We start from the raw sequence: 12,074 nt of genomic DNA on the forward strand, positions 1-12,074 counted from the left end.
ACACACATTTTTTATCACCTGTGTTACCCACTACACAAGCCTTGTACTTGCAAAGTACCTTGTGCTGTGCTGTCCCTGCTCTCTGGCAGGCGTGGGGCAGGACAGGATAACGGCTAGGAAATTGAAAGGGAGCATTTCTGGTATTCCCATTTTGGTAACAAAAACAACACAGTCGTCTTGGGGTGGTTTTAAATTCTGCCCCTAACATACAGAATCTCAATGATGAAACGTAAAACTTGCACAGGTGAGGGAAGCACAGACCAGGCAGCTATAACCCAGATTCTTGATCTGGATCAGCTTCTTACTCAATGTTAGAAAACATTTTTTGCTTATCAGTAACTTCCTCAAATTACTCTGGAAAAACATTGCTCTACTGAGCAGGAGAATTCCAGAATATGGTTTCTGACACACCAGTTTAGGAATTGTTACTCGGAAATAAAAGGTGTCACATCACAGACTGACAAAAATGAGGCAATTGTGTGGCATGGAGACATGGACTTGGGTCAATAAAGAATTGCATTTAAAGGAGAACCCAGTCTTGTTCAGTCTGGATTCTCATTAACTGAGCAAAAGCATATTTAGAACCAACCTTAGAGTTGTGTTTGCTTTTCTATGGTTTTGTAACTCACGCTGGATGGGAGCCCTGCCCATCACACCTAGTTTGCCCACACTGTTTGTGCATGGGTTCTACATCCCTCCAGCAGCTGCTGCCTTTCTGCTGGTAACCAGAAAAATTCCAAATCCCAATATGAGTGCATAAAGCAACACTCCCAGCTATTTTATTTCCAGGCACACCAGGAACTGCATTCCCTTATGCAAGAAAATTTCAGAAGTCCCATAAATTTTGCTCTTCACTTCCAGAAGGAATTTCCTCCATCCTTTCCTCTTCCTGCCCAGTCCTTCATGCCTCCTTCCCTGTGAATCTCAGCCCTCTGGGTTTCTTGCTTTCACAGCCCCTCTCCCTGCCTGCTCTGGGAAGTTCTCCTGTTTGGCAGCAGCCCACCTGTGAATCCCCAAAAAAAGGGCTGGGAGGCAGGGGAAGAGACCCCCCTGAGGTACCTATTGAGCAGTCATGAAAAAGGTCTCCCACGGCAGGTTAATCATCTGCTGGATGCTGTTTTCATCCCTTCACAGGCTCAAGGAAGCCACAGAGCTCTGGGTGCTATTGCAGTGGAAAAGGAACAAATCTCTAAATGTCCCAGACACCATCCTGTGGCTGCACTACCAGGAGAGCAGAGCAGCAGCCACACAAAGCTGATACCTGCTCTTCAGAAACAGTGAGAGGTGTTAACATGCTGTTTCCTTCTCAAGTACCTGAATTGTCAGGGGGTTCTCCTGTCCCAGCTGAGGGAACATGTTTCCATGCACGAGGCTCAGCCAGTGCCTCTGGCTGAGGTATGACCCCAGCCAGGCTTTGAATGAGCAACACCCTATCCTTTTTTTTTTTAATAATAATCCTTTTCACAAAGCTCAGAGAAGCCTGAACTTCAGACTTTCAGTTCCCAATCTGCCTACAATGGATTTTTCTTTTCTTCATTCTTGGAAAAGCCTCTTCATGATCATGTAACCATGTGCATGATGGGAAGAGCAAGGGGGAGGGTAAGTGGTTTAATTTTGATTATGCTTTGAAATGCTCAAGCTTGGAAATGAAGTATGAGATTCCCCTCACTTCCCCTGCCTCTCTTGAAGGCAATTATGAATGCCTTAAAGATGTGAGATCTGTTGAAAGTAACAAATCGTTGATTGTTTATTTTCAGGGTAGACAACAATCAGCTTTTAATCAGCTTCTCATCACCGCTAGAGAGCTATTACCTTTCTTAAAAATAATTAGAAAACAGAAAAGAAAAATCTTCTCCAATTATTTTCATCCAGGAAACTGAGATTTTATGGGGGGAAAAAACCACACCTCAAGATTCACAGAAAAAAAAAAAAAAAAAAAAAAAAGTTAACATAGTGGCACATTAAATTCTCTCTTTTAGCAATGAGATATTGTTTGCCAGAAGTTGGATTGTGCTTCCCGAGTTTGTATGAGGATATGGATATTGGCACTTGAATAAGAAGCAGTATTTTCAGTCACCTTGGGCAGACACTCAAATATTTCTGCTGAACATTTTTGTTTAAGGAAATGGATTGCACGAGTCTTCCATTTCTCTGATATCTGACTGTTCACAGAACCCTGGCTTTCAGATTCCCACAGCACACATTTTCTCCATTTTTGAGCAAATAGTCTGTGAATTTCTGTCCTGGGGGAAACAGTACTCAAACTTAACTACAATAAAGAGAGCAACCTCCACATTTCAATTATATTGGAATTAGCAACAAGTATGAAACATCTCAGATATCACTTTTTGTGATTTCAGATGGGTAACTGAATAGCCATTTCAGCTCATGTACAACTTTCCAGAAGCTTTCCCTACCAAAAATGCCATTAAAATATCTCTTCAATGTGCCTCATTTACTATTACCACACAGAGTTTTAATAGCACACTGCTTGTAACTCCAATGTAACTCCAATAAAATCAACCGTGAGCACTTTGCAGGGTCCTGAGACAGCTGCTGCTGTCCTGGCCAGCAGGTATTTGCCTTTCAGGTGATGGCCAGGCAATTCCTGGGTGTTCCTGGGGGGCAGTTACACAACAAGGAGCCTTTAGTAAGAGACTGGGGGACAGAGAGGTTTTGTCACTGTCACGTTGCAGGGAACCTGCCCTCCAAAAATGTAATGAGCTGCAAATCCCGTATGGACTCTAAGGGAGAGCTCTCTAAAGAGTGTGTGAGTGCTCAGCTAATTAAGTTCTCCCCCACCAGGACCCCAGTGGCTGTGTCTTTTTATTTTACCTTCTCTATTGCCCATTGGAGGTGAATTGTGATTAGTTTAAGAAGGGATTCTTCTTGTCCATTGATCAGTGATGTACCCACTTGACCTACTAGTGTCTCTTTAAAGATTGATGAACTGGAACACAAAAGTGGTGCTCTCTCAGTTTAACTGTTCCCACCTGAGTTTCCTGCCCTGTGAGATACGTTTTTAAAGAGGCCCATGGAGTGCTTGCACCATTGGTTCAAATTCCAGGCTTATTGCACACAGAATTTCCATGGCCTGGCAACAGGCAAGACAGCAAAGACAGTCACAGGACTGGTTTACATTAAAAACTGCTTAAAAATGTGCTACATGTCAGGACCAGAGCAGGAATTTAAGTCTTCTGCTTCATTACTGGTCATTAATTAGATGAGAAACAGCAACACTAATTTAAAGGCAAAATATGGAAAAAAATTACTTACTGGATTTATATTTTCCCCTCACCAATTGAAAACCCTCCTTGCAAATTACAATTTTTTTTTTTTTTTTGGCTAGGATTGGCAAGAGAGGCTGCAGGCAGCCAAACCTTCACTCACCAGAGGGTACCACCACATCCAAAAAGGAAGATATATATTTTTCATTTAGACCTGTGCCTTGCACTAAGCAAACCCCTCATGTTTTCACACAATTGTGTACTGCCAATTTAGTCTAATATATAATTTTCAAACCATGGATGAAGTCCTGTCCACTTCTATCCTCCCTTAAAATTGACAGACAATGGCAAAAAATTCACTTTTCTACTCAGAGAAATTGTTTGGTGAGCCAAACCCAAAGGACATTTTCCAGAGAGTGCAACAGCCCTTATTTTACCTTCCTGGTCATTTTTCTTTTTCTAGGCTGATGGCTTTGGGCAAACAGAATAGCTACTTGGGTATTTATTTGTTCAGCTTCATTCAGATTGTATGATTTTGAGGAGTACTTGTGCGTATAAAGTGTCTTGTAGCAGCTGTGTGTCAGAAAGACAGAAGAACCCACTTGGAACACTGATATTGCTGCATAAACCAGAATAAATGGCCAGTGGAGAGTATGGTTTATCATTTTAAATTATTTTTACTCTCCAGCCAAAGACAGCTGGTTTCTTAAACCTTTCTAATTTGACTTCTCAATTGTACCAGAATTCTTAATTATTTCACTGCTTGCAATAGCACCATCCAATTTATCACCTGAGAAAAGCAGCATAGCATAAATAATCTATTGACTTTTTAACCTGAAGGTCTCAGCATTTAGTCTTCAAGAACATGAAAAATTTCTAATTCAATAATGGAAAGTTCCTGTGACGGTCACCCTAAGTGGAAAGTGTTGCTTTCTGAAGTTTCCTGTTCTCTCAGGAGAAGTCAGCAGAGCTCTCTGAAGCTCAAGCCAAGCTTAAGCTCCATTCCAACAGCCTGGAAACAGGTGGAGGTTATCTGGGATCCCCTGGAGATCTCACCTACCAGAGACCCCTGGCTACTCAAGTCCTGAGGTGCATATCCCGAAACACAGACACACAGCCTGGCTGTGTGTTGAAGAGTGTTGAGCAAAAACCATGAATGAAAGGGAAAATCCAGAGGTTTTGTGCTCCCCTGGCACACAGGACCAGGAATAATCTGTGCTGTGGGTGGGTGAATTTAAAAAAAAAAAACAATTATTATTGTAACTTTTAAAATTTGTTTTAGAAAATTATTATTAGGATTTTTTTTTATTATCTCTAAGAAAGATCTGCCATGTAATAAAAATACAGACAATTAATTTTCCTTGGCTCATATTTACATCTTTGATTCTGAAAGTCTTGTTCTGGACAAGAAACACTGGTCCCATCCATTACTCCTAAAGGAGCAAGACCCACAGTGTTTGTGTCTCATCTCAGAGACACAAATATTATGCTTAACCAAGAGCTGAAGTAAGATTAAATTAATAAAACCACGTAAAACAAAGGCTGAAGCACCAGAGCATCCCCAACACTTCGCAATTTGGGAGGGCATTGCTGGGTAGAGCAGAAAGAGTAAAATTTGCCGCCCAAATTGCACTTTACTGTCAAACCATCCCGTGGGAGCTCTGCAGAGACATCCGGCTCAAATCATGTCCTCTCTGCCAAGCAATGCTTTACCCAGAGATCTTACAAAGCCTCCCCAGCCCCTTCCTTGCAGGTATGGCCCCCCTGCAAGCTGCCCCTTTTTTCTCAGCACCCAGCTGAGTCTCTTCACACAGGACAGCCCTGAGTTATCAGAAGGCAAAATCTGCAGATCTTTGTGAAGCATCTCTGTCCCGCCCTAGAAACCAAACAGAGATGTCTAAAAAAGACAGGAATAACTGAACTCCAACCCAGCCATTGGACAGTGCATTTGCCACAGAAAGGCAGTGACCCAAGGGCCTGAGGAGAAGCTCAGCCATGCTTGTCAAATGATGCATTTGTAGCTGCACTGAGATTTGAGAGTCAAGCTTGAAAACCAGCAGGACTCATGAGTCCCTTAGAGTCAAAGCGTGAGGACTGTGAAAGCTTCATTCCAGGTACAGAGCCGTACACGTCATTACTGCCACCAGAGAATCGCGTGGGACTGGTGTGGGTGCCTGCTCCATTCAAATGAGACTGGAAAAAGCCCTGAGTGTGAGACACAGAGGAGCCCTTCCAGCACCAGGCTGTTCGTCTTCTCCTCTAATAACACCAGCTACCACATCTTAATCGAGCAGCTCCTCCTCCCAGCTCCTCCTCTACCCCGTGCCCCCTGGTGATGCCTCCTCGATATTAAAAGCAGCGTTGGATGAGAGACGATGAGAGACGGAGGCCCCGAGCCGTCCCTTTTCTCATCATGTATAATTTGTAAAGCTAGACAAAAAATAGCAAGCAATTTAGCCTGGAATTTCGCCAGCTGGGATATTCATAGCGCATGTGATCAAACAGCAGAATTTGCCAGTCACTGGAAAAACAATCAGGCTCTGTAACCTGACTTCACCGCCGAGGACAGAGCCTGTAAACATCACTATTGATCAGGGCAGAGCTATTTTCATCAGGCTGCACTGCTCTGGACATGAAACATCTGCAGAGTCAACACCTACACAGCTGAAGTTAGGGCAGATAGCTCCAAGAATTTAACATTCTGAGACATGAGCGATTTCCAAAATAGTTAGCAGCCAAAGACACTATGAAATTACACTGAAAATTGGAGAAAAAGATATCATAAATGGATTTTATGTAAAATTCTGGGTTATGGTACAGCTTATTGACATATACAACGAATTAAAACGTCTAATTCATCTTACTACCTTCCACTGATAATTTTTTAATTAAGTTACTTATCTTTATCTACATATTTAAGAATGTAGGTCTCTCATTATTCATCTCTTAAAGAAAATCAATGTTGTCCTGATTTGCTACAGCTCAAACAAGGAAGCAGTATTATCTCTGCTAGGACTGACTAATAGAAAAAAAAAATCATTAACTTTATTAGCAAGCCCTAAGAAAATGCTATTGAGCACATTTTCATACTCCTAAAAGTCTGAATTATGAACCAAAAGCTTAATAGTGTTCAATATGACTAAAGGAGGCATCATGATAGTTTTTTTTTAAATGTTTATAAATAAAAAGGAAGAGGTACAAAATTATTGAAACAGTCTAATGAAATGTTTTGGAAAGTTCAGCCTTAATTCTAGATTATATTATTAAAACCTCTAGCAAAAAAGCTTTATATTCTCGGTTTTATTTTTTATCAATTATTATTCTGCATTTTCCTTATTACTCAGACTGGATGCTCATCTGTAGCACTCGTTAGATGTGAGTGTCTAAGTGCCTATCCACTACACAGTTTTGAAATATTTGCACATCAAAACAGACTCTGGTTTTATACTTGGGTATTCTAAAGCTTTATAAAAGACACTGAAAAGAGTAAACTTGGTATCTCAATTTCTGGAGGAAACAGACTTTTTCTAGTCATCTAGAGTGTCCTTTTCTTTTCAAGGTGACCTTAAGTTTCAGATTTGTGAAATGGTTTCCTCTTGTGTTCAATGCTACAGTGTAATAAGTTTTAAAAATGACTATTTATCTTCTTTAATATATTAGTCATATACAGCAGGAGAAGCCTCTGTGGGAATTTTTCCTATCGGGTTTGCACAAGCCTAAGTCAATGCTGATTTACAAAACATAACTTACCCTTAGTAACAAACAATCATGGATATATTTATTGGAATAACATTTTCCCATTCTCCTCCAGCAGCATGTTTCGTTTATCAGTTCCAGTGCTGCAGATTGGGGGATATTTACAGTGACCAAGGCAATTTGAAAGTAATGCTTTTATGTTGCCCATCTTATTACAATTTTACAAGCCTGAATCGCTGGCATTTGGCAAAACAAATAGATGGTTCTGAAAAATGTTAATGAAATGCAAACTAGCCAGGCAGGTATAAGTTATATTTATGTCAGAGAAGTGAGAATTGGTGCATTGCTCAGAAACTGTCCATTGCGGAAGTTATATTTAATGAAGTTTAAATTTTTTTTAGATTTTGCCTTGCTAATCATGACCTCGGCTGCCTGCACCATGTAATGACAATAATGAATAAACATGCTGTGCTTATGAAGAACTAGAACCTAACAAGCTGATCAATTGTTAATTCTATAAAGTGACTAAAACGTGTCTCCACTATCAATAAGTAAATCAGCTTCTATTTGCAGTACTAATGCACCTTGTACATATCCTCCAGCTATCCTGCCCTTCTCTGTAATAATGTAATTATCAGTTTGGTCGTATTTAAGTACAACCTGAATGGGATTTGATGTTATTTTTGTCTTGAGGGTGGAAAAATAGGAGGAAAAATTGTTTGGGTATTTAAAGAGACACAATACATTTATTTGGAGGATGCAGATTTTCCACTTGCCCTCCAATTAGTTATAGAAAATTATTCGTTTGAAAGCCAATTATTTTACAGCATTATTCTTAAATCATACAGGCTATTATCAGACAGATATTCCAGAGAAGAAGGCCTTTTTATTATTAAAGCCCTTTTGCTCTAAGCCTCTGTAACAAAGACTTTAAACAAAAGACAACAGTGCTCATTAACTGTAACAGAAGATGTTTCTTCTGTTGAGGGGAAAAAGCATTTAAAATAAGACTAATTTGGCTTTATTCAGGCTTTATTTTTCCTCTTACATGAGGAAAGCACAGAAGGTAGATCAGATCTTTAGCCATAATACAATTATGTATATTCCAAATATGCTAATTGCAAAGAGCTGACTGTCTCCACTACATTTCTAAGCAAGATTTAGCAGCAATAGTTCATCCATTACTGAAGAACATGTTCAAGAAAAAGGATGTTTAACACATGCAAAACCCAGGAGTTTTGCTTGAATTATCTGTTTTCCTTCTCATTCCTAGAGCTGTCTGCAAAGACACTGGGAGGGAGCAACTCCCTGTTCATCCACCCAAAACCAACACCCACCTCAGCCTAGGGTGCAACCAGTGAGGAAACCTCACCTGGAGCATTTCACAGGTGAATGATACACACTGGAGGGTGAGTAGTTGTATTTAAACTGGCTGCACTAATTGTATTTGAAGTGGCTGCCCCTTTTTCAGAGTTATAAACAGTAATTATTCTTAATGTTTACAGCTTCTGCAACTATTCTTCTGTTGTTAAACTGAAATACATGTCACAAAAAATCATTAGAAACATTGTAAGGAGGAAATGTTCTGGAGGGAAATGTTCTTAAGAGTGTGGGTAAGCTCACTATACCAATTAATTTCTAACACTTAACCAAGTGTCATTTCTCAGGTGGAAGGTTACAATCATTCTGCCAGAAGTTGTCCCACTTCACCTCAGATCCATCTCTCCATGACAATTTGGTGTAGAAAAGGAGGGATAGTCCCTTTTACCTGCTACTCTCTTAAATTAATACAATCAGCAGTTTTTTTAAAGGTATTTGGTCTAACAAAGTTTTGTTGCTTCAGTTCAGTCCCTGAACAGAAACAGATCTATTAGCAAACAAAAACAGAATTATAAATTTCAGCAGCACACCACAAATACAGGGATAGTTCAGTACTAAAATAATTATTTTGCTTTTTCCTCCTTCAGCCCCAGTTAAGCCCATACACCACATGACTGGCAGGTATTTCCACAGTTAAACTCTTACTCCAGTAGTACTTTGCAGTTAAATAACCCAATTTCAATTACTTTGTGATGTGCTTCCAAACAATGGAGATTAACTCAGAGGTTCAGAGGCACTGTTTAAGTGAGCAGTGTAACAGGAATACACACACACGACAATCTCCCTGTATTCCACAAAATAACTATTCCTTTTTGAGACTCAGTAGCCTGGTTTATGTGCAGGTCCTCTCGCTGCTGCAGATCTGTGCTTGGGGAAATTTTCATAGCACTTGACTTTTAACCATGGTGCTTCAGAGCCACTGAACTGGCAGTGCTCAGCACAAACAGTGACACAGCCAACACCAGACAGCCAGGATCAGGCTTTGACACCTGCCTGGATCCAAGCTGAGCCAATTCCAGTTGCATCCCAGTTTTCCCTGGGAAGGAAGCAATGGCCCAGAGCAAGGCAGCCACAACACTTCTGTCATTAAGACTACGAAGATTTCCTTCACACTCTCTTACTTTTTCTAGGAGTAAAGCAAATGGGTATCCTGAGTACAGCCCTGGCACTGCCACAGACCCTGGCACTGGCCAGAGGAGAAGATAACAGCAAAGAGGAAGAGATGAGCCTTCCTTCCTCCCTAGTAACCCTGCCTGCTGAGCATTTGCCAGGAAATGGGAAGGAAACCAGCAAGGAACATGAGCTCCCAAATGCCCAGTGAAGAGACCATCACCAGCAACCAGAGCTTCTCTACTGTCTTTTCAGAATTGTCCTGGAATCATGGAAAGGTATGGGCTGAAAGGGACCTTAGAGTTCCAAAGCTCACCCCAGCATGGGCAGGGACACCTTCCACTACCCCAGGGTGCTCCAAGCCCCATCCAGCCTGGTCTTGCACACTTCCAGGGATGGGACAGCCACAGCTTCTGTGGGTAACCTGTGCCAGAGCTTCACTACCCTTACTGTGAAGAATTTATTCTCAATATTCAAACTAAACCTGTTCTCTTTCATTTTAAAGCCATTCCCTCTTTCCCTGTCACTAGAGGTCCTTGTAAATTATAGGGAACAGAGTCCCAAAGACTAATTTAAGCAGGGCACATTCCCCCCCTTACTTGTGTCATAGATCCATACTTCCATTAAAGAACTCAACCACACCTGTTTAATAGTTTAAACATAACCAGAAGTTTCATTTAGGAGTCCAAGCTAAGTTAATTTTGCCAGGAAATTGTAATATGGACTCATTACATTAAATTCTGAAACGTGGCATTTCTCTTCCTGTCTCCAAAATTATTAGCATCTTACAGTGGCTTGAATTAAAAAAGAAACATTTATTTTATCACCCTGATATCAGCCCGCTGCAATATAACATTTTTGAAACAGGGAAATATCACAGCTTGGCATCATAAATTCAACACTGCAACAAGATAAATCCTTCCCATTAATGTAAACCACTGTACTTCCCAATATATCTGCATCTGCAACACACTTGTGTTTGCTGATCAGACTATCACAAACACACATAACTCTCAGTGAATAATGGAGGCAGCAAGAAAATCTGAGGGTAACTGCTCTCCAGACTAAAGCAGCCACAGCCTGGTCCTTCAAACAGATTCAGTCATGCAGGGGTGTTCCTGCATGTGCTCAACAGCATAAAATACCATCGTCCTCACCCCTGGAATCCACGTAACACAGCAAAGGACATCGAGGTACTGTCACTCCTCAACTGCACGTGCACAGAATGGATGCTGGAAGCTTTGTTAACCTACATTACATATAAATCCCAGAGATGCACAAAGGAGAGGTTGGTTACCCTGTCATTTAAGAATTTCTGGATTTCTCACTGAATACTTAAGGTGACAATGAATTGACATGGCAAAATAAAGAAGCTCACTTAATTTTGTTGAAAAGAAAAATCACACAGTGCTTCCTACAACAACTCAATTTCCACCTTTTCCCCTTTACACTGAGATCAACACTCTGAAACTTGTACCAAATGGGAATTTGGCACACAGTTTAGGAAATGCAAACACATGAATTAATAACAGGAATTATGCAAATACAAACCTGAAATTTGCAATTTGTTTTAAAAAGCTGAAAGAACCCCTCTTAATTGGTTTATCCATGTCTAGGCATTACTCAAATGATTCTGGTTTAGCAGTTCTGAGCCTCTTGCAGGCTCATAAAAACAGCCTACAAATGCTTTAAGAGCTAAAGCACTGAGTTCTGCTCTCTCCTCTATAAGGAAGAGTTTTGCTGCTTCCAGAACCACAAAGTCCAAGCTGATTCCATGTTCTTCAGCTCAAAGGGATGTAGCACATGACTGAGTCATGCTTGGCAAGAGGCTGGAGAACAAAAAAGGGGCAAGAGCTCTGCACTGAGGGTTGGGGAGTAAATTCTTTAACCACCTTTTACCATCCTGTAACACCAAGGGTGGGATTGCTGCTCCTTAATGTATTTACCCTTGTTATACCTCACTGCACATGTAGCACAACTGCTGTGCAAGGAGGGAGAAAACTTGTACTGGTGCTGTGCAGAGGGAAATATCCTTCTAGGAGAAAGACCTGACCCCACCAGGGTTTTTATTCACAGATGTTCCCCGTGAAGTGTAACTGAAATTGAAACAGCACAGAAAGGGGAATAAAAACAAAGGGTCACCTTTGGAGTCACGGAGATACCCAGTGCTACTTTCCCTCATTTGAGCTTCACTCTGGCACAGTTGTACCACGTCTGAGAAAATCAGCCTTTCAGCTCACAGCTTTTCCAAAATAACTGCTGGAAAATATAAAGTAGAGCAAAACGGGTGAAATCCGCAGTCCTTTGTTCCTCCTTACAAGCCTCTTCAGAATAGCAAAGAGGCTTCGGTGCCAGAGTCTGACAGAATCCCCGTCCTTGCAAGCACTCAGGATGCTCTGGCACTGCAAAGCAGCTCAGCCCGAGCTGCCCGACCCCAGGTGAAAGTGTGCTGTGATCTCCTGATCTGCAGGGCTGGCACCGGCTTCAAAGCAGCTGCCTGCCTGATGGTTATCACATTTTCAAAGGGGAAAAGAGATGCTGAAGGAGTTCTACTAGACCTTGAGAAAAGGAGTCCCAGGGCCATAAACTCTAAGAGAGAGACAAGGAAAATCCAATACCTCGGATGAAAAGTATTTGTATAGGAGAGATCTTTATTCTGAG

The 12,074-nt window shown here is 41.1% G+C and overlaps 1 protein-coding gene across 2 annotated transcripts in view; it reads right to left on the reverse strand.

Annotated features, from left to right (window-relative positions):
• Positions 1-12,074, reverse strand: part of TAFA4 (TAFA chemokine like family member 4) — a 71,053-nt gene that overhangs the window by 54,011 nt on the left and 4,968 nt on the right. The gene's annotated exons all lie outside the window — the stretch shown is intronic.

Source organism: Anomalospiza imberbis, chromosome 11 (assembly GCF_031753505.1).
Source record: "Anomalospiza imberbis isolate Cuckoo-Finch-1a 21T00152 chromosome 11, ASM3175350v1, whole genome shotgun sequence".
NCBI classification, from domain to species: domain Eukaryota; kingdom Metazoa; phylum Chordata; class Aves; order Passeriformes; family Viduidae; genus Anomalospiza; species Anomalospiza imberbis.